The following is a 24,492-nucleotide window of genomic DNA, read 5'->3' on the forward strand; positions in this document are numbered from 1 at the left end:
TGATAGTATCTTATCATCGTTTTAAGTTGTATGTCTCTAATGGCTATTAATGTTGACCATCTTTTCATGTGCTCTCTTAGTCTCTTTAGGCTGCTATAACAAAATACTACAAACTGTTTGGCTTGTAAACAACCAAAATGTATTTCTCATAGTTCTGGAGGCTGGAAGGCCAAGATCAAGGTGCCAACATGGTTGAGTTTGGGTGCAAGCCCTCTTCCTGCTTGCAGATTGCTGACTTCTTGCTGTGTCTTCACATGGTAGAAGGGGATTATAAAGGCACTAATCTCATTCATAAGGGCTCAGCCCTCATCACCTAATCACCTGCCAAAGGTCCCAGAAAGATTCCTAATATCATCACATTGGGCATTAGAATTTCGACATAAGAATTTTGGGGGCACACAAACATTCAGCCTCTAGCAGTCACCCTCCATCTTTGGTGAAGTGCCTGTCCAAGTGTTTTGACCATTTAAAAATTAAATCATTTGTTTTCTTACTGTTGAGTTTGGGGATTTCATTATGTTTTTGGAATACAAGTTCTTTGTCAGATATGTGATTAAAAATTTTTTTTTCTCTCTCTGTAGCTTTTAATTCTCTTAACAGTACTTTTTGTATTTTTAAATTTTTTTAAAAAAACATCAGTTTTTTTTCTTTTATGAATCATGATTTAGGTGTCATATCTAAGAAGTCTTTTGCCTAATCCTTAGTCATGAAGATTTTCTCCTATGTTTCCTTCTAAAAGTTCTGGAGTTATATGTCTTATATTTAGATTCATGATCCATTTTGGGTTAATATTTGTACAAGTTGTGATATTTAGGTTGAGGTTTATTTTTAATGCATATGAATGTCCAGTGGTTTCAACACCATTGTTGAAGACTTTACCTTTATTGAATTGTCTTTGCACCTTTGACAAAAATCAGTTTGCCTATTTCTTTGGCTCTATTTCTGGACTCTCTCTTATGTCCCATTGATTTATATATCTGTCCTTCACCAATACTGAAGTCTCGATTATTGGTGTTTTAGAGTAATTTTTAAAAATTGGGTAGTGAGGACTTGCGCTTCTAACCAAGATGGGGAGTAACATGGACTGTATTTACTTTCTTTCCTGAAACAACATTAAAAAAAAAAGACAAAATACATGAAGCTGCAGTTTTCAAGACACTGGACATCAGGTGAAGGACAGTAATCCCTGAGACATAGGAAACAAACAAGGTGAGTCCTACAATTGCCCAAGCTTACTGCCTCAGAGGGTTTCCAGGCTGTGGCATAGGGAGGGGAACTGAAGCAGAACTTGAAGGTTTCTGAGTTGAAGAGACAGAGGTTAGAGTGGGGAAACCAAAGCAGCTAGAGTTCATAGAACAGAAGAGCAGAGAGGGTAGATCTGCATAGCAGGCAAACCCCAGAGATCTGTCGGTCTCCCTGGAATACTCATCAGAGTGCCGATCAGGTCATGCATGCACAGAAACTGCCTGAGGTCAGGAAAAGAACCATCTGAAAGGATTAAAGGGAATAGTGACTGGTGCTTATAAAGGGCCAGTAGTAGTATCTGTTCTCACTAGCCAGACTTGTAAAAATTCAAAAGAAGGCAGAAAAGAGGAAAAAAGAAAGAACAAATGGAAATAACAAATGGAAACAAACAAAATAAATAGAAAACAAATAATGAGATCACAGACTCAAACCTAACAAAAACAATAATCATATTAATATCTAAAAATCCCAGTTAAAAGGGAGAGCTTGTCAGACTGGATAAAAAAAATCAAGACTCAATTACATGATGTCTACAAGAAATGTACTTTAAATATGAAAACAAATCGGTTAAAAGTTTTAAAAAATGGGAGAAGTTATACCATGCTACTATTAGTAAACAAACAAACGAACAAAAAACTAGAATGGCAGTAGAATTCAGAGCATTGACTATAAAGGCAGGGATGAAGACAGGCAGTTAGTAATAATAAAAGGATCAATTGACATCCTAAATATTTAGGCACCTAATTAAAGGAGCTTCAAAGTACTTAAGTGAAAGTTGATAGAAATGAAAAGATAAGTTCACAATATTGTCAGATTTCAATACCTCTCTCTCAATAGTTGATAGAAAAAGTAAGCAAAAATTCAGCAAGTAGACTTGAAGAACACTATCAACCAAATTGACCTAATTAACATTTATAGAACTTACCACCCAACAGCAGCAGAATATACACTCTTTTCAAGTGCACACAGAATATCATGATAGACCACGACACAAATCTCAATACATTTATTTATTAATTTATTTTTTCTTGTGGTAAGAGCATTTAACATGAGGTCTACCCTCACCAAATTTTTAAGTGTACAATACAATAATGTTAACTATAGGCGCAGTGTTGTACAGCAGATATCTAGAACTTATTCATCTCCATTTCCCACTCCCCCTAGTCCCTGGCAACCATTATTGTATTCTCTGTCTCTATGATTTTGACTACTTTAAATACCTCATAAAGTGAATGATGCAGTATTTGTCCTCCTGTAACTGGTTTATTTTACTTAGCATAATGTTCTCCAGGTTCATTCATGGTGTTGTGTTTGGCAGGGTTTCCTTCCTTTTCAAGGCTAGATAATATTTCATTGTAGGTATGTACCACATTTTCTTTATCCATTCATCTGTTGATAGACATTTAGGTTGTTTCTGTATCTTGGCTATTGTGAATAATACTACAGTAAACACAGAGTGCACATGTCTCTTTGAGATCTTGATTTCAGTTCTCTTGAATATATCCAGAAGTGGGATTGCTGGATCATATGATAATTCTATTTTTGAGAAATCTCAATAAATTTAAAAATGTTTCCGGTCATACAAAGTATGTTCTCTAACCACAATGGACTTAAATTAGAAATGAGTAATGTCCTACTTTAAACCAGCTAGAAAAAGCAACGTTGTCTCACTAGTTTCCTCATAAGCTCCAGGATTGACTCTCATTGGATCAATTGGTCATGTGCTTATCTCTTTACCAATCACTATGCTAATTGGCCAAATCTGTGTCAAATACTCACCCCAAACACATGGACCAAGAATAGAAGAGAAATGATTCTCTAAAGGGATATCAAAGTAATATTACCAGCATAAGCATTCTGGGGAAGGCAAAATTATTAGCTGTCTACTACCAAAAGCTACTAGAACTAATTAGTGTGTTTAACGAGGTTGCAGGATACAGGGTCAGTTTTTAAAAAGTGTATTTCTATACAATTCTATATTAAAAGAAATACCATTTATAGTAACATTAAAAATATCAAATACCTAGGAACAACTGACAAGAGATGTGGAAAAACTTATACTCTGAAAAGTACAAAATATTGCTGAGAGAAAGAAGACTTAAAAAAACAAATTGCGACTTAAACTTGTTCATGGGTTGGAAGACTCAGTATTGTTAAGATGTCAGATCTCTTCAGACTCTTAATTTAACAAAATCTCAGTCAAAATCCCATAAGCCTTTTTTGTAGATATTGACAAAATTCATGTGGATTGCAAAGGATCTAGAGTAGCCAAAACAACTCTGAGAAGGAACAACTTTAGAGGACGCACAGTACCTGATTTCAAGATTCATAAAAGACTATAGTACATAAAACAGCTTGATATTGGCATATGGATAGACAGGTAGATCAATGGAACATAATAGAGAGTCTAGAAGTAAACCCAACATCTAGGGATAACTGATTTTTTTAAAAAAACAAGGGCACAGAAATGCGCAGGGGAGTGAGACTGCTGGTCTGGGGATCACACTTGGAGAACCACTATCCAGAGGAGACGCATTGCGGCACAACATCTCCAGCCTGCCTGCCTTTAAGCCAGCCCAAATTTGAGGAGCCCAGGATCAAGCTACTTGCTTGGCCTTCCCAAAGGATAAGAAGACTGAATATCTTGAGGGACATCTATAATTCTACCAGCTGGAAAGCCCTAATCTATAGAAATGAAGCCGTGGGACTGACAGGGTCTTGGTGCTTCAGCTGGGTGTCAGGCCTGTGCCTCTGAGGTGGGAGAGCTGAGTTCAGGACATTGGTCCACCAAAGACCTCCCGGCTCCATGTAATACCAAATGGTGAAAGCTCTCTCAGAGATCTCCATCTCAATGCTAAAACCCAGCTCCACTCAATGACCAGCAAGCTACAGTGCTGGACACCCTATGCCAAACAACTAGCAAGACAAGAACACAACCCCACCCATTAACAGAGAGGCTGCCTAAAATAATAAGGTCACAGACACCCCAAAACACACCACTGGACGTGGTCCTGCCCACCAGAAAGACAAGATCCAGCCTCATCCACCAGAACCCAGGCACTAGTCCCCTCCACCAGGAAGCCTATGCAACCCACTGAATCAACCTAAGCCACTGGGGGCAGACACCAAAAACAACAGGAACTATGAACCTGCAGCCTGCAAAAAGGAGACCCCAAACACAGTAAGTTAAGCAATATGACAAGACAGAGAAGCACACAGCAGATGAAGGAGCAAGGTAAAAACCCACCAGACCAAACAAATGAAGAAGAAATAGGCAGTACACCGGAAAAAGAATTCAGAGTAATGATAATAAAGAAGATACAAAATCTTGGAAATAGAATGGAGAAAATACAAGAAACATTTAACAAGGACCTAGAAGAACTAAAGAACAAACAAACAATGATGAACAACACAATAAATGAAATTAAAAATTCTCTAGAAGGAATTAATAGCAGAATAACTGAGGCAGAAGAATGGATAAGTGACCTAGAAGATAAGATGGAAATAACTACTGCAGAGCAGAATAAAGAAAAAAGAATGAAAAGAATTGAGGACAGTCTCAGAGACCTCTGGGACAACATTAAACGCACCAACATTCGAATAATAGGGGTCCCAGAAAAGAAGAGAAAAAGAAAGGGACTGAGAAAACATTTGATGAGATTATAGTTGGAAACTTCCCTAATATGGGAAAGGAAATGATCAATCAAGTCCAGGAAGCACAGAGAGTCCCATACAGGATAAATCCAAGGAGAAACACGCCAAGACACATATTAATCAAACTATCAAAAATTAAACACAAAGAAAAAATATTAAAAAGCAGCAAGGGAAAAACAACAAATAACATACAAGGGAACCCCATAAGGTTAACAGCTGATCTTTCAGCAGAAACTCTGCAAGCCAGAAGGGAGTGGCAGGACATATTTAAAGTGATGAAAGGGAAAAATGTACAACCAAGATTACTCTACCCAGCAAGGATCTCATTCAGATTTGATGGAGAAATTAAAACCTTTACAGACAAGCAAAAGCTAAGAGAATTCACCACCCACAAACCAGCTTTACAACAAATGCTAAAGGAACTTCTCTAGGCAGGAAACACAAGAGAAGCAAAAGACCTACAATAACAAACCCAAAACAATTAAGAAAATGGTAATAGGAATATACATATCAATAATTATCTTAAATGTAAATGGATTAAATGGTCCAACCAAAAGACAGAGACTGGCTGAATGGATACAAAAACAAGACCCATATATTTGCTGTCTACACGAGACCCACTTCAGACCTAGGGACACATACAGACTGAAAGTGAGGGGATGGAAAAAGATATTCCATGCAAATGGAAATCAAAAGAAAACTGGAGTAGCAATTCTCATATCAAACAAAATAGACTTTAAAATAAAGACTATCACAAGAGACAAAGAAGGACACTACATAATGATCAAGGGGTCAATCTAAGAAGAAGATACAACCATTGTAAATATTTATGCAGCCAACATAGGAGCACCTCAATACATAAGGCAAATGCTAACAGCCATAAAAGGGGAAATCAACAGTAACACCATCATAGTAGGGAACTTTAACAACCCACTTTTCCCAATGGACAGATCATCCAAAATGAAAATAAATAAGGAAACACAAGCTTTAAATGATACATTAAACAAGATGGACTTAATTGTAATGTATAGGACATTCCATCCAAAAACAACAGAATACACTTTCTTCTCAAGTGCTCATGGAACATTCTCCAGGATAGATCACATCTTGGGTCACAAATCAAGCCTTGGTAAATTTAAGAAAATTAAAATCATATCAAGTATCTTTTCTGACCATAATGCTATGAGACTAGATATCAATTACAGGAAAAAATCTGTAAAAAATACAAACACATGGAAGCTAAACAATACACTACTTAATAACCAAGAGATCACTGAAGAAATCAAAGAGGAAATCAAAAAATACCTAGAAACAAATGACAATAAAAACACGATGCCCCAAAACCTATGGGATGTAGCAAATGCAGTTCTAAGAGGGAAGTTTATAGCAATACAATCCTACCTCAAGAAACAAGAAACATCTCAAATAAACAACCTAACCTTACACCTAAAGCAATTAGAGAAAGACGAACAAAAATCCCCAAAGTTAGCAGAAGGAAAGAAACCATAAAGATCAGAACAGAAATAAATGAAGAAGAAGTGAAGGAAACAATCGCAAAGATCAGTAAAACTAAAAGATGGTTCTTTGAGAAGATAAACAAAATTGATAAACCATTAGCCAGACTCATCAAGAATAAAAGGGAGAAGACTCAAATCAATAGAATTAGAAATGAAAAAGGAGAAGTAACAACTGACCCTGCAGAAATACAAAGGATCATGAGAGATTACTACAAGCAACTCTATGCCAATAAAATGGACAACCTGGAAGAAACAGACAAATGCTTAGAAAAGCACAACGTTCTGAGACTGAACCAGGAAGAAATAGAAAATATAAACAGACCAATCACAAGCACTGAAATTGAGACTGTGATTAAAAATCTTCCAACAAACAAAAGCCCAGGATCAGGTGGCTTCACAGGTGAATTCTATCAAACATTTAGAGAAGGGCTAAGACCTATCCTTCTCAAACTCTTCCAAAATATAACAGAGGGAGGAACACTCCCAAACTCATTCTATGAGGCCACCATCACCCTGATACAAAAACCAGACAAAGATGTCACAAAGAAAGATAACTACAGGCCGATATCACTGATGAACATAGATGCAAAATCCTCAACAAAATACTAGCAAACAGAATCCAACAGCACATTAAAAGGATCACACGCCATGATCAAGTGGGGTTTATTCCAGGAATGCAAGGATTCTTCAATATATGCAAATCAATCATTGTGATACACCATATTAACAAATTAAAGGAGAAAAACCATATGATCATCTCAATAGATGCAGAAAAAGCTTTCAACAAAATTCAACACCCAATTATGATAAAAACCCTCCAGAAAGTAGGCATACAGGGAACTTACATCAATATAATAAAGGCCATATATGACAAACCCACAGCCAACATCATTCTCAAGGGTGAAAAACTGAAACTGTTTCCTCTAAGATCAGGAACAAGACAAGGTTGTCCACTCTCACCACTATTATTCAACATAGTTTTGGAAGTCTTAGCCACAGCAATCAGAAAAGAAAAAGAAGTAAAAGGAATCCAAATCAGAAAAGAAGAAGTAAAGCTGTCACTGTTTGCAGCTGACATGATACTATACGTAGAGAATCCTAAAGATGCTACCAGAAAATTACTAGAGCTAACCAAGAATTTGGTATAGGAGCAGAATATAAAATTAATGCACAGAAATCTCTTGCATTCCTATACACTAATGATGAAAAATCTGAAAGAGAAATGAAGGAAAAACTCCCATTTACCACTGCAACAAAAAGAATAAAACACCTAGGAATAAACCTACCTAGGGAGACAAAAGACCTGTATGCAGAAAACTATAAAACACTGATGAAAGAAATTAAAGATGATACAAACAGATGACGATATACCATGTCCTTGGACTGGAAGAATCAACACTGTGAAAATGACTCTACTACCCAAAGCAATCTACAGATTCAATGCAATCCCTATCACACTACCAATGGCATTTTTCACAGAACGAGAACAAAAAATTTCACAATTTGTAAGGAAACACAAAAGACCCTGAATAGCCAAAGCAGTCTTGAGAAAGAAAAACGGAGCTGGAGGAATCTGGCTCCCTGATTTCAGACTATACTACAAAGCTGCAGTAATCAAGACAGTATGGTACTGGCACAAAAACAAATATAGATCAATGGAACAGGATGGAAAGCCCAGAATTAAACCCACGCACATATGGTCACCTTATTTTTGATAAAGGAGGCAAGAATATACAATGGAGAAAAGACAGCCTCTTCAATAAGTGGTGCTGGGAAAACTGGACAGCTGCATGTCAAAGAATGAAATTAGAACATTCCCTAACACCATACACAAAAATAAACTCAAAATGGATTAAAAACCTAAATGTAAATCCAGACACTATAAAACTCTTACAGGAAAACATAGGCAGAACATTCTCTGACATAAATCACAGCAAGACTCTTTTTGACCCACCTCCTAGAGAAATGGAAATAAAAACAAAAATAAACAAATGGGACCTAATGAAACTTAAAAGCTTTTGCACAACAAAGGAAACCATAAACAAGACAAAAAGAGAACCTTCAGAATGGGAGAAAATATTTGCAAATGAAGCAACTGACAAAGGATTAATCTCCAAAATTTACAAGCACCTCATGCAGCTCAATATCAAAAAACCAAACAACCGAGTCCAAAAATGGGCAGAAGATCTAAACAGACATTTCTCCAAAGAAGATATACAGATTGCCAACAAACACATGAAAGAGTGCTCAACATCACTAATCATTAGAGAAATGCAAATCAAAACTACAATGAGATATCACCTCACACCAGTCAGAATGGCCATCATCAAAAAATCTAGAAACAATAAATGCTGGAGAGGGTGTGGAGAAAAGGGAACTCTCTTGCACTGTTGGTGGGAATGTAAATTGATACAGCCACTATGGAGAACAGTATGGAGGTTCCTTAAAAACTAAATATATAACTACCATATGACCCAGCAATCCCACTACCAGGCATCTACCCTGAGAAAACCATAATTCAAAAAGAGTCATGTACCACAATGTTCATTGCAGCTCTATTTACAATAGCCAGGACATGGAAACAACCTAAGTGTCCATCGACAGATGAATGGATAAAGAAGATGTGGCACATATACACCATGAAATATTACTGAGCCATAAAAAGAAATGAAATTGAGTTATTTGTATTGAGGTGGATGGACCTAGAGTCTGTCATACAGAGTGAAGTAAGTCAGAAAGAGAAAAACAAATACTATATGCTGACACATATATATGGAATGTTAAAAAAAAAAAAAAAAAGTTCTGAAGAACCCAGGGGCAGGACAGGAATAAATACGCAGACGTAGAGAATGGACTTGAGGACACCGGGAGGGGGAAAGGTAAGCTGGGACGAAGTGAGAGAGTGGCATGGACTTATATATACTACCAAATGCAAAATAGATATATAGTGGGAAGCAGCTGCATAGCACAGGGAGATCAGCTTGGTGCTTTGTGACCACCTAGAGAGGTGGGATAGGGCGGGTGGGAGGGAAATACAAGATGGAAGAGATATGGAGATGTATGTATATGTATAGTTGAATCACTTTCTTATAAAACAGAAACTAACACACCATTGTGAAGCAATTATACTCCAATAAAGATGTTAAAATAAATAAATAAATAAAAACAAGGGCACAAAGGCAATATGGTGGAGAAAGTATACCCCTTTCAATAAATGTGATGGAACAATTGGGTGTCCATATACAAATAATGAGCTTAGATCCATACTTCACATAATATATAAAAATTAACTCCTAATGGATCATAAGTTTAAAATATAAGAGCTAAAACTATAGAACTTGTAGAAGAAAACAGGAGAAAATCTTTCTTGGTTTTCCAGAATTTTTAGATCCACTATCTCTAAAAGAACAAAAGGATAAATTTGGCTTCCTCAAAATTTAAAACTTCTCTTCTTTAAAAGACACTATTAAGAGAATGAAAACACAAGCTGTAGACCACGAGAAAACATTTGGAAGACATACATTTAATAAAGGACTGGTATCCAGAACACTTAAATTCTCCAAACTCTATAATAGAAAAAACAACCCAATTTAGAAATTGGGCAGTTTCAACAGGTAGTTCACCAAAGAAGATACAGAGAAGGCAAATAAGCACATGAAAAAATGCACAATACCATTAGTCATTAGGAAGTTAAAACCGCAAGGAGATACGATTATGTATCTAGTAGAATGGCTAAACTGATAAAGACTGGCCATGCAAATGTTGGCAAGGACAGGGAGAAATTGGATTTCTCCGTCCAATGTAAAATGATAACAACCACTTTAGAAAATAGTTCGGCATTTTCTTAAAAAGTTAAACATACACTTACCACATTCCAGTCCTAGGTATTGACATAATTTTTCCTCACTGTTTTGCATATTTTAATTATAGTAATTATCAGATACTTTAATTGCTTTATGATTCATTATTTTCATGTCTGCCTTCTTCTTCTCTGTCCACAGACATTCCTTGGAGGTGGGGAATCTTTCAATTTTATATGCTGAGTTTCTTGCCCAGTGTTTAGTATGCATTTAATAAATATTTGCTAAGAAATTACTAAGATCAATAAAGAAAATAGCAATGAGAAAAAGTCATTATTGAATATGAATTTTACCTAGTCTCTTTTATAGTACAGTATAATATTTTATTTATTTCACTTAAAAATATATGATGATTTTCCCCCATGGTATTGCAGACTTCTGATTCATTCATAGTAATGGCTATATAATATTCAATACATTTCATTTTTTAGAATAAAATTATTTCATTTATTTTTCCCTATTGTGAATAGTATTATTGCAAATATTTTCTTATTTTAAATAATTTCATTAGGACAGATACCCAGGAGTAGTATTACTAGATGAGAGGGTATGAACAATTCTACTGTGTATTTCAAGGTATACTTAGCTACAAGTGGAGGATATAGTTCCTTAAACAGAATGATTTGGGTATGGAGATGGTCTTAGCTATACCTGCATAAATTTTTTAAATTTTATTTATTTATTGTTCCAGTTTTATTGAGATGTAATCGACATATAGCACTGTATAAGTTTAAGGTGTACAGCATAATGATTTGACTTACATACATCTTGAAGTGATTATCACAATAAGTTTAGTGAACCAAAAATTTTATTTTTATATCAGGAAAATAATCTTTTTAAAAATTAGGCCTATTCTGTTTGGATTTGAAAAACACACACAAACCTGTTGGTGGTTCTTTCCCTTTCATGTGGCAGTTTCTTAAAAAACGATTCTATAGTTACAATTAATTTTTCTCAGAATATGTTTCATCTACTCTTAATTCATCCTAGTTAACCATCAGAAACACTTATGTGAATATATAAATATATAGAATCCTTTATCTTGTTCCAAAGTGTATTTGAGATTGTACTAAACAAATTCTGGTGTGAAACATACGGGAAAATAACAAAATAAGAAATGACTTCTTGTATAAACAGCAAAACATAGGGTCATCAGTTAAGAGAAGTGTGCATACAAGACTGACCTATACTGCTGTAATGCACTGTCAATACTTGATCATCTTTAGAGATGTGGCTTCTGGAAATTTTAGTTTTGTCTTTTGTTTTAAGTAGAAGTGCTGGTAAGTAAATGATAAAATATGTTGTATTGAATGAAGGTTAACTTTTGGGTCACCCCTAAGAATCTGGTGTGTGTATCAATCAAAAAGTTTGGTGTAACTTAATTGTAAGCCACATATTCTGACTTAAGCTGTAAAGGAATTTATTGGAAGGATGTCAAAACAGTTTAGAGAACTGATGGGATTAAAGATATGGAAATGGGCAGGGGAGTGGGTAGATGGAGTTTGAGCCAAGGAAAGGTCAGTCCAGGATCTTACCACTGGCTTTGCTGCCACTGGACACTGACAATGCTAGATTCCCACTTCTTTCTTCAATGACTTTTCCAGTCTCCCCTGTATCTTTCCCCCACCCTCTCAAGAATCAAAATTGGTGGGAGCAAATGATGGGCCAAGTGGGTAACCTTCCTGTCAAAGAGTAGGAAGCAGAAGAATCTGGCCTCTTCTGCCATGGAAGGTGGGACCCTGCCTCCCAACCACCCTAATACAATGATGTATCCCTCCCAAGAACAAAGAGGTTTGAATTATGGTTAGATTTTTTTTTTAAGGGAGACATAGATCTGTTATAGCATCTACTGATTCCTGATGATTATAGTATCATTTTTTATTTTCCCAATGATTGAAATAATGTAAACAGTGGAGGTTCTTAAACTGTGGCCCATGCATGATTGGAGAGGCCCGGACAGGGCCATATGTTCCCTGAAATTGTATGCAGAATTTAGGTATATATGACTTTTTCATTTTGGGGGGAACCTCCAAGAGGCCCACAATGTATAAAAAGTTAAGAAATACAGGAGCTTCCCTGGTAGCACAGTGGTTAAGAATCCGCCTGCCAATGCAGGGGACACCGGTTAGAGCCCTTGGTCCGGGAAGATCCCACATGCCGCGGAGCAACTAAGCCCGTGCGCCACAACTACTGAGCCTGCGCTCTAGAGCCTGTGCTCCGCAACAAGAGAAGCCACCGCAATGAGAAGCCCGCCCAACCGCAATTAAGAGTAGCCCCCGCTCTCTGCAACTAAAGCCCGTGCACAGCAACGAAGACCCAATGCAGCCAAAAATAAATAAATTAATTAAAACAAAAAAAAAGAAATACTACCTGGAATGTTCTACATAATTACTTTCTCCTTGTGAAATTTCATTTTGTTTGTATTAATTATCCCTAGTATTATTTCCTTTTTTCCACTAGATGGTGGTGTTGCATGGTGCTTTCAAACTTCAATCGTGAACTTTACAGACGTGAATGAAAAAGTGCAGTGATTTAAATGGCACGTTCTTAAGAACATTTTAGGGTTGGAAGGAATTTAAGAAATCACAAAGTGCATGATTTTTTTTTTTAACAGATGAAGAACCTAATGCCCAAAGGTTAAGGGAGAGCTTTGACTGAAAACAGGACTTTGGAAAAGTCAAAAGGATGCCCTGATGGGGAGGAACACTTGGAGCTGGGGCTCTTCTTCAGTCATAACATACTTTAAGGATATGCCTCTGGCTGCTGAGGGACTAGGGTGATACTGGTTGTGGACTTGGATTCTTTGGCTCTGAGACATTTCTATATTTCAGTTACAATCATGACTTAAAAGCCGGTCCTTCTCCCCTGAGGCAGAAGGGGTCCTAGTAATGCTGAGAGGCTTTGTTTAAGGAGGGAGCTTGCCCAGAGCCTTCCTTGTAACTAACCTTCCCTAACCCCTTCACGTACCTTACAGTTATGTGCTTTATGTTCTCTCCACAGCCAAAGGTAACACTATAAATGTGTGGATACGGAGTATTGATGACACATAAAGAACATATTATAAATACTGGTGTTTGGAGTCCTCAGACATGAAGAGAGAGAAAACCCAAGTCAAATGGGGAGACCACTTGGGCAAAGTGGCTATACAGATTCTCTGCAGCAGCCCTTGTGTACGGACCACTAAACAAAGGCATGAAGAAGAGCCATGGCGTGTGCTCAGGACCCACCTCTCTAGAGTATAACCCTTCCATATTTCTTTCTCCAAAATTCTTTTTTTTTTTTTTTTTTTGGCCAAGACTGTGTAGCTTGCAAGATCTAAATAATTCCCCAACCAGGGATGGAACCCGGGCTCAGGGCAGTGAAAGCACCAAGTCCTAACCACTGGACTGCCAGGGAATTCCCCTTTTCCCACCTAAATTCTTGAAGTGCCTATATCTCCAAAAGATGTGCTATTTTCCCCTCTACTTCCTTGTTCTCTTTTTCCTCCAGTCCTTTCTGACTTTGGTAATATCCTCAGCCACACTCTAGCCAAGACAGGAACTAAAGTGCTCACTGTTCATACCTCTTTCCAATGAAGCTAATAATATTGTGTCAGTAAAGTGTCAAAGCCCAAACCCCTTTGTCTTGTCATTTCTTCACGAATTTACTGTTTCTTTGTCTAAAAGGTGTAAAAGCTGCCTGCTTTTGTCACTTTTATGGATCCTATATCTATGGGACCACCCTAAATATAAAATTAAATTTTTTTTTTTTCCTCCTGTGAATCTGCCTTGTGTCAGCTTAATTATTAGACCAGCCAAAAGAACCAAGAGGGGTAAGGGGAAATTTTCCCCTCCCTGACAACATGAGGCACTTCAGTTTCTCATTATGTATTATCCTCATCACAACCCTCTAGGCTGAATTGAGGGCTTTATAGCTGAAACTTTTTAGGCATTAACATAATAGTTGAACATTGACATTTTTTATTGTGTATGTATTGGTATGTGTGTTTTAAAACACTATCATAAAAATCCATTATTTACTGCTAGTCATAGTTTCTATGTAGGCACCCTGGTATGTTACCCAGATACCTGTTTAGGAAGGAAACAGGTCCCCTTTCTGGGTGGGCTGCTGGCAGAAAGCCCTCAGATGTCAGCCCCTTGTGGGTACTGCCTCAGTTGAAGAGAACTGCCTTGCCCAAGCCATGCCTGCTTTCCAGAGTGGCCCATCCCCAGTGACTGATTGATGTTTGGGGTATAAATGTTTAGGCCTCTTGTCCCAACTTGAGACAACTCTGAAGGGTCATTCCAGCTTCAAGACTTTCTGTAGAGAGGGCTGAGACCTCCACTGAGATTGCACTGTGGCTCATCTTCTCCCTCTGCCCAACTCTGCTTCTTTGCTTCCCCTTTTCAGGTATTTATCACAAGGACACTCCTACATGCCATAATTCTTCTCAGAGTTGGGTCCAGGTCCAACCTGTGACATTTGGTGCCAGGAGTGATCCAAAAATGTAGATGCTGGCAGAAGATGTTGGATCTGGATTATGCACCATTTGGTTGACAATGAGGACTCTCCTCACTGGTGGTAAAAGGAATGCAGATAGCCCCTGGCACAAGGTAGCAATGCAATTGTTAAAACTTTTGACCTTGCTTGAGTCACATGACCATCTACTCTCTGGGGACTGGAAGAGAGGGGATAGTGCTGGACCTGACCTGGGTCATGTACTTTGCAGCAGGGGAACTGGCAAGGTGTTGTGACGGAGATTTGACAGAACCCTATGGGGGAGGGTGAGAGTTCACCAAAGAAAAGGATGATGAGATGTCTGGTGCAGCTGGAGATGCAGTCTTTGTTACTAAAGTACTTATTACCGCCTACAAGGCTGTACTTGACCTGGCCTCTATCTTTCTAAACTTCGTCTCCTTCCACTGTCCCCCTCCCCAACATTCTAGGCCAGGCTAGCCTTCCTGCTGTTCCTTAAGTATGCTAAGCATTTAATTCCTGCCGTGGGGCCTTTGCACCTGTTCTCTTTGCTTGGGAGGCTCTTCCCTCATTTTACCATGATCACTCCCTCACTACGTGGGTCTCTGCTCAAATGTCACTTAGTCAGAGGGGTCTTCCTCAACCCTTTCCATACGGTCATTCTATTCATCTAACTCTTTACCTAGTTTAATTTTTCTTTATAGCACCAAACTGTACTTGAAATTCAATTATTTTTGTTTGTTACTTTGTATCATCCACTTGAATATGAGCTCATAGAGCAATAATTGTGCCCTTTAAAGTACTGTATCCATAATCCTTAGAATAGTGCTTGGCATATAGTAGATGCTGAATAATAATTAATGAATGAGGGTAAAGGGCAGATGGAAAAATAGAAATGCAAAGTAGGGAAAGGTTAATTTTGACTGGAGAAAACAATGATAAAGGCTTCATGGAAGAGAAGGCATTTACATTGGACATTGCAATGGGTAAAAGTGGCAGGCAGAATCGGAAATGTTCAGGTAGAGACTTTTGTGGGGAAAGGCACTTTTGTGCAACATATAAAGGAATAAGTTGTCCATTGTGACAAGAGTTATGGGGTAGTCTGGTGACCCAGGCCGAGTGGTCTTGGGGCAAGTTCATATTGTGGTCCAGGCACTGTTAATAAGTAGTGCCTAACCATGCAATTCATACTCTTAAAAAGTATTGCTGCTGCTCTTTAAGTTATTTCTTCCTGAATCATGTGCAAACCATCATTTATGGTTCCTGCTCATAGTTCAAACAAAGTTACCTACCTAATCACCATGCCAGTTAGTCGATATGTATCTATAGTATGTACAGGTTAAGTAGTTACCCCCCTGTTATCTCTGTGTTCTTATAGGGTCCTAGTGTAATGTAGAGAAGACCAAGACTCCTATTAAGCCAGTGGTTAGTAAGGGAGTGAGTGATGTGATTTCTCATGCCTGTGTCAAAGGTTCACATTTTGAACAAAGCTTGGGTAAGTACTCTCAACAATGAATATCAGAAGAGGCTTTAGATGTTTGCATTTTTGTTTTTTTAAAAAAAAATTCCATAGACTATACCTCTATCCATTTAAATATGCATTATTTAATCAATATTTTGATGAATATTTGATAAGGTATTTAAATATTCAAATTAAATAGGTTTCTGGAAGGATGGTAAAATAAAAGTAGGTTTGCCTTATTCCTCTCCCTGAAGCCACAGAAATGAACAAAAAGAATCAAATATAGAGGAAAAAATATAGAGGAAACTAGGAAACAGCTAAATTCCACATCACAGATGGAAGAATATCTTCCAGATATAACATCATTTGAACTAAATTGAAAAGGGATGCTCAGAGCTGACTCCTATATCCTCTGATATTGGGAAAGGGGCAGATTTCAAAATGTAAATTAGTGGATTAAAAAGAGCCCCACTAGTAACCTTTAACTTGATGCAGTAAGGATTAATCCTATGGGTGGATCAAGGAGAAATAGGGAGGACCTTGACTGCAGCACGTTTCTATTCCCAAAAACAAGGGAGATGATGTTAAAAGGGACCATGTACCTACACAGTCTTTATTGTTTAAGATTTGCTCCCAGACTAGGATAATTTTCAGAATGACCAGGATCCTAAGAGATTACCTTACAGAAACAATGTTTATGCAATAGAGAGTTAATGAGTTTTATATTAAGTTTTATATTAAGCCTAGGTTTCTATGGAAAGGCAAAAAAAATAAAAATAAAAAACCAAAAAGGGAAAATGGAGGTTGTGGCAGAGATATTCTAAAGCAAGTAGATTTGACAATAAAATGATCAAGAAATAAATTAATGGTGAAAATGTGGTACTAGTCAGTGCTATTATATCTTGAGGAAATGTCTGATTCCTGGTTTGGACATGGAGAAAGAGGAAAAATGAAAAATTTCTGAAATCATTTTCTAACACGCATAGTTTAATTCTGTTTGATTATTGTTTGCCTATAATTAATGTTAGATCTTTGTGGCATTAGTTCTCTGCAACCCAAACACTTTTTTACACTAAGTAAGAAAAGGAACTGGTGAAGCAAATTTGAAGATTTTCCTATGATTTCTATCGTTTAGGTAATTTCTGTTTTCTGTATCCTGAGATGATCAAGAGTTGACTGGAGGTGAAAATCATATTGAAAATCTTTGTTATTGGGTGTTTTCTTTTTCTATTTCTAGGATTTCTAATATACACAGGTTACCAGTTGTTCCTTACCATTGTTTCCTATAGAGATTCTGTAGTCCAAAGGCAAGGTATTAATTTATGGCTCTGTCTTTACTTATCTGTGTGACTTGGGGCAAGTTTCCCAATGTGTTCAGGTTTTGTCTTTGTAAAATGCAGATAAGATATACCTCATAAGCTTGTTGTAAGGATTAAACAGTACTTCACAGAAAACACCTGGTTCAGAGTCTGGGACAGAGAGGGCATCCTAGTAGTATACTATTGTTGCTAATTCAGTGGTAAGAGCTCATAAGTAATGAAATATGATAATGCCAAAAAGAAAGCTTCCTTCACTGAAGGATTTTGTCCCTCCTAGGTGGTAGCCCACCCATGACACCTGTTACATTACTCTATATTCTTAAAATTAGCATAGCATAGCATTCTGCTGGACATTTTATGGATGGGAATAATTAGAAATTTTATTTTTGGTTCAAATAATGGCCTCTGAGCATATGGAAGTCTCCTAATTCACTGACAATGAATTCATAAGCTCTGCTGGATCTACAGCTGTGAACCTACAGTACATATCCTCTGGGCATTTTTAACAAATTTTTACTTGGTGATAATTAATAAATTAATAATTGGTACTAAGGGAATTTAATGTATCATGAAAGGAGAATCAGAAGCAGCAAGTCAGAAACACATGCGTCTATAAGGGACATGCAATTAGAACAAAAGAAAAGTTTGAAGGGTGATTTGACCTTGGCTAACATACTGCCATATTAGATTGATTACCTCCCACCACTTTTGATGATAAAATAAGTCTTCTTCATTTAAACACTGATCACTGATACTATGGAAGTTATCTTGCTTTATTAGAATAGTGATATTATGGGAACTCCTGAATTGTTGTTAATGATTAGTGCTTAAGTATTAAATTCATACAGAATACATCTGCAGCCTTTTAAGGAAAAGTGATGCTTATATTGTCTTTGAAAAATTGTTGCTGTACAAAGTCGTATTCTTCTACATAATCCCTCTCCTTTAGTAAGGAAGATCTCTGTGTATAGTCTCATAATCATTCTCAATAAGTTACCTAATGTTCAATACAATTGTAGGCACCCAATAATAAGAGTTCAGAATGTATACAATGCTTTTTAAAGAGCTTCCTCAAGTTGTTTTGCATTAAATATTTTATTATAATTATTATTATTACTTAATGTCCAGGGATCAGGAATCTTTGTTTATCAGAGATTATAGGTTGTAGTGTCCTTCAGATAGAGTCATGGCTTGAGACTGAGGCTGTCCTAGTAAGAATCATACCTCTGGCTTCATTAATTTCCTTGGAAAATGGAGAAAGGAGTAAGATAGGTACATGAAAAGAATATTGTTTTGGTGCCTTTTTCTTTCTGTTTTTTTTTTTCTATGATAAACTTCCACGTGTGATCAGAGGCCATGTGAAAGACTTAAGGTCCACACTGCCTCCTACTCACTATTTTCACTGGATGTCTCCAAGGAAACAAATCACCATGTCTAAAACTACCAATTTCGCTAGTTGGATGCTCCCTTCCCCTACTCCACACCCCCCTCCAGGTGTTCCTCATGTTTAATTTCCTAACTCAGCAAATGGCACCCCAGTTCATTCAGATGCATGTGCCAGGAGCTAGGGGTTATTCTTAATCTGGATACATCCCTCTGCCTCACCTTCTACAGCCACAACTGACCATTTTACTTCTTAATATCTTTCAAATCCATCTGTTTCTCTCCATCTTCATTGTCACTGCCCTGGACAAGCCATCCTCACATTTTACCTGGAGTACTTCAGTAGCCATCTAATTGGTCTCTTCATTTCCATTTTTCCATTCCAATCCACTTTCTGCAACTCAAGTGGCCCTTTAAAACCAAGTTGGATTACATCACTGACCTATTTCAAATCTTTGCTGTTGGCATAAAAGTCTGTTTGATCTGGCCCCTGCTTGCCTGTCCAGGTTTTTCTGACACCTCCTCTTCACTTGCTGCACACTGTCTTAAAATCCTTCATCTGAGATGTGCTCCTTCCCACAGCAGGGCTCACCTCAGTCCACATCTTCAGATTTCAGAGCAAAAGTTACTCCTGGAGCCTTCTCAGATATTTCAGGCTTGCTCAGATCCCCACTATGTGCTTTTATTGCACCAGGTATTTTTCCTTGAACATTTATCAGACATATACCTTGTGTGATCATTTTTTCAGTGTTTGTGCAGGAACCCTATCTACTAGTTGCACTATTGCAGCATGCCACCTGGGACATTGTAGCCTTTTCCCCCCTTCTTTTTACATTAATGCCTTGGCTTCATTCACAGCTCTTTTCTATGTGTTATCTTCAGAGTTGAGTTGGAGGAGGAAGTAAGAGCCTATGATAATTAGCCATCTTGTCAGGAACAAGGAATTCCCTATTTCCATTCCCTGTGACTTTCATAATTAAATTTTAGTAGCTTCTGTATACTCCATCTTATTGATGAGCAACAACGTGAGACATTCATAAGGCAGGAAAAACTAAACTACAGTATTCAGGATCATATGTAGGTGATTAAACTATAAGAAAAGCAATGAAGTGGTTACCATAACAGTCAGGATAGATATTATCTTTGTGGGGAGGGAAGGGATTGTAATTGGGAAGGGACAGGTTGGGGGCTTCTGAAGTGTGGCAATTTTTTTGTTTCTTGACATGGATGGTGATCAGGATGGGCTACATAATTTGCAGAGCCATTGTAAAATGAAAAAAATGCAAAGTGGAGTCCCTTGTTTTAAAGATTATTAAAAATCTCAAGACAGTGACATTAGATCAACCATGGGGACCTTAGTGTGTGTCTCTGTGTAACTGCACATGAGTAAGCCTTGATGGTGATTGGATGAGTATTCACTCTATAATAATTTGTTAAGCTAGGTGTTTATGTTTTATGCACATTCTTTTATGTTTGCTATGTTTCACAATAAACAAATAAAATAACTGAATAAAATGGGAACTCATAAATAACAAAGAATGAATTAAAACTCAATATGATTACTTTGAGGAGCTCACACTGGTTAGGAAAAGATAAAAGGGTAAGAAATATAAACAGAAAGACAAGAGATATCAATAGTAGAAGGAACTGTGTTAATGTCTGTATAAAAATAGGAGGCCCCAAAGGAGAGAAAAAAATAAGCAGAGAAGTAAATATTTTAAGAAATAATGACTGAGAATTTTCCAGAATGAGAGAAAGTGGAAAGAATTCACTCAGTATAAAATAGGATAGATAAGAAGATACCTATACCTAGACATACTATCATAAACTTTAAGAACAAATAAGAACCAGAGAAAATTCTAAAAGCTTCTAGAAAGAAAGAACAGATAAGTCATAACAGTACAAGGATAAGAGTAAATTTAATGCTGAACTTCTCTTCAATGACATGGAATGCAAGAACATAATGAAGTAGTGTCTTCAAAATGTTAAAGGAAAAGTCCTTTAGACTTAGAATTTTATTTTTAGCTAAACTGTTTGTTCTAAAACTTTTTGATCTCAGAACTCCTTTGCATTCTTAAAAATCATTGAGGACTCTAAAGAGATACTGTTTTGTGGATTATGTCTATCAATATTTAATGCAATTGATATTAAAACTGAAAAAAAGATTAAAAAATAATTGTATTACTTCATTGAAAAATTACTAGTTACATTTTAACATAAATAGCATACTTATGTATATTTCAAACAAAATACAATTAGTGAGATGACTGGCATTGTTATGACTTGACCTGACTCAGGAACTTGATCTGTTGGGAAATGCTCTGTCCCCAAGGCATTTGTCGAGAACAATAAGCAGCAATTCTTTAACATCTCAGCTGCCTGAAGCTCCAGCGCCAGTTGGGGCAAACAAGCCTGGCCAGAAACTTTAGAGGAAAATCTGGGAAAGGAAATATGTATAGGGGGTTTTGAAAAACTCTAATTTATTTCTGGTAATCTAGAATGCCATGTGCATGTGTGGGACTGAGAGCATATCCAGGAAAGGCCTGAGAGGGCCTCATTTTCTCCCCTCTGGCTGCCTTTGAGGCCATGGGCAAGCAGAAAGTGAAGGCTAAGGCAGAGTTGTAACTTCTCGAGTGTTGAAGGTATGCTCCAACACAAACTCAGAGCCGTTCATCGAGGCTCCAGTCTCTTCTTAAAATGGTTCTAAGAAGGTGAGAACACAGTTATGGGATAAAAAAAGATGTCTTACCCTAGAAAATAAGTGTGCTTCTGGTGATCAGGAGAGAAGTTCTGAACACATTCAGACATCTCTGTCTCCTCAGCAGATCCTGCACAAGTGATGACTTCATTGCAGTTTCTCTCTTCTCTGCTTGCACATTCTCTAGAGTAGTTCTAGAGGCTTCTGAAGTAAGAATGTGAATAATAAGAGGACACCAGCTTATCTCATCAGGCATACCCTAACATGATGCTTTATTTCTACTAAACATAAAATCAAGAAACAGAAGCAAACAAATGAAATAAACCACCTAATCAGTTTTAAAACATAAAAATGGGCTCCAGGGTAGAGTAGAATCTAGGACCACAGTGTTTTAGAAAATAAAATTTAGAAAAATAAATAATGCCAAAAGCACACAGTAAATGAAGCCTGTTTCAAAGGAAAAAGACTAAATTAAAAATAAAAACTTTCAAGCAGTTCAGGGAACACATGAAGCATGTCATAAAGCTGAGCAAGTTGTGAATAGGGAGGAATTCAACATCTGTTTGGGAATCTTTTTCCATTTAGCACTCATAAACCGAGCTCTGTCATTTAAGGTTTAATCTTTTGAAAAAGCAAGCCTTTATCAATAAAGGTGCCTTGCTCTGTCAATTTTCTTTCACTTGGGATGGCACTCAGAGTGCAAATGATGTGAAAGGAGGCTGAAGCTCTCTCCCTAAGTCAGTAATACAAGTTGGTTGTGATTCCATGGGGTCTACTGTACTTTTTAGCATTTTAAATTCTATTTTGGATTGGACTGGGGAGGAGGGAGAGTGGATTCATATCATTTTTTTCATCCTGTTGCCCAGACTTAGACTTGTCCCATTTCTGAAGCATTACCATTTTTGGAGTTGAGGAAAGGGAGTTGAATCGAATCCTCTAAGTTTACTTTCTGCTGGTCGGGTGAAGGAGCCCTGTGCATGCCTTCCCTCCCACATCCAGGAGTCATATCTATTTGAGACTGATCCACTCTTACAGGCTGAACACTTTGAAGCAGATGAAGCAACCAACAGACAAATGATCATCCCCATTCAACACTGCTATAAAGTATAGAAAAATGTTTTACAACTGGTTTAATAAAAGAAGTTATTATTGTTTTTCAAATTCAACGAAGCACTGACATGTTACTAGGCACTGAGTTAGGTGCTTGCACATGTATTATTTCACTTTTTGGTAGCATCATTATTTCCCCCGAAGTTCCAATAGGAAATTAAGTGATACGGCAAGCCATTTGTGGGTGAAATTGCTGCCAAATGCTTAGAGGAAATTCAGAGCTTTAATTCAGAGGTTTAATTCAAGACTGAGCTGAATCAATCTCAGATGCTTTTCTATTCCAGTTCAGATTGTGTTGTTTTTACCTCTTTCCTTGAATCTCCTGCAACAGGTCTCAGGTCTGAGACCTTGTCACTGTGAGCACTCGAACAATGAAGACATATTTGAAACATACAAACTCTACAAAGACACCAGGACTGACCTACCCTTGTCAAGAAGTCCATTTGTTACATTGATTCAGCTAAGAAGTTTGCATCCCATAACTTCTTTTGAAATTTACAAGCTGCTTATAAAACCCTTAAGAAAGAATAACCAGATATAAGGATGCATGCAATAATATTTTATGACATTGGAGAAGTGCATCTCTGAAACTTAACTCTGAGTCCTTCATTCAGATGATATGTTGACAGAGGGGCCAGAATGAAGATCAGGTATGTGGGGCTTTCTGGATGACTGGACCTCAACATGTATTTCTGTTCCAATTCCAGATAGAAAGCCCTTTCTCAAGGCTGCAGGTAAGAGGACTTACTGCCTCAGTTTTTAACCCTTACTCCAACTCATGTGGAAAGGCATTTGAGCCCAGAGGTGATATAATACTTCCAGGACAGGTCAGAGTCCAAGCCTGAAGGCATTCATGTGGTCTGGTGCAAGGACAGGTGTTGAAGGGAGACCTAGAGGAGTCTCTAACTTCATGATCAGGACCCTTTACTTCCCTTCCTCAGTCAGGAGCTGGGATGAGCGTTGGAGATCTTGGCTCTCCTCCCTCCCTGCTTCACACTGTAAAGTTTCAACTTGTTCAGAATCTTTAACACATGTCCACGTGATACCATCTCACAGTCAGGATGTTTTCTGAGGGGGCAAGGAGTTCACCAAGTTCAGCTGGCACCAAGAATGGAATCCGTCATGTGGGGAAGACAGGGAGGTAGCACAAGTGGAATGAGATGCTTTAGCTGGACAAGCTGAGGTCCTGGGGTCCTCCTCTGCCTCCTCCAATCCAGGATGAGGATCAGGCTGCCAACGCGCATGGTCATAAAGCATGACCTCGCGACAGAAGAAGGGGGTTTGCAACTGCTGAAAGTATGCCTCAACTTTTCTAAAAAGAAAATCAGTTCCTAAGTAGTACAGAGCAAGTATAGGAGTATGGCTGAGGAACTTTTTGTATTCAGAGCAAGGACTCAGCTTTGTGTGTGTGTGTGTTTGTGCACGCACGGGTGTAGGCACGCATGGGCGTACGCACGCACGCATGCGCGCATGTGTGTTTATGTTGTGGTAAAATGTATATCCCACATGAAATTTTCCATTTTAACAATTTTTCAGTGTACAGTTCAGTGGCACTAGGTACATTCATAGTACTGTGCAACTATCACCACTATGCATCTCCAGAACTTTTCCTCATCCCAAATTGAAACTCTGTACCCATTAAATAATGACTCCCCATTCTTTCTTTTCCTCAGTCCCTGGCAACCACCATTCTGCTTTCTGTCTCTATGAATTTGACTATTCTGGATACTTCATAGAAGTGGAATCATACCAATATTTGCCTTTTTGTGGATGGCCTATTTCATGTCTT

The 24,492-nt window shown here is 37.6% G+C and overlaps 1 protein-coding gene across 2 annotated transcripts in view; it reads left to right on the plus strand.

Moving 5' to 3' along the window:
• The window catches only part of YTHDC2 (YTH N6-methyladenosine RNA binding protein C2), an 83,391-nt gene extending 69,516 nt beyond the window's left edge, over positions 1–13,875 (plus strand). The window contains exons 30-31 of one of the 2 annotated variants that reach the window (XR_014239172.1): positions 1,127–1,209; positions 13,277–13,875. The gene's annotated coding sequence lies outside the window, so the exon portion shown is untranslated. The remainder of the gene's footprint in view (positions 1–1,126; positions 1,210–13,276) is intronic. The other variant, XM_082375159.1, reaches the window with a different exon arrangement.
• The last annotated feature ends 10,617 nt before the right edge of the window (positions 13,876–24,492 follow it).

Source organism: Balaenoptera borealis (assembly GCF_965194805.1).
Source record: "Balaenoptera borealis genome assembly, chromosome: 2".
Taxonomy (NCBI): domain Eukaryota; kingdom Metazoa; phylum Chordata; class Mammalia; order Artiodactyla; family Balaenopteridae; genus Balaenoptera; species Balaenoptera borealis.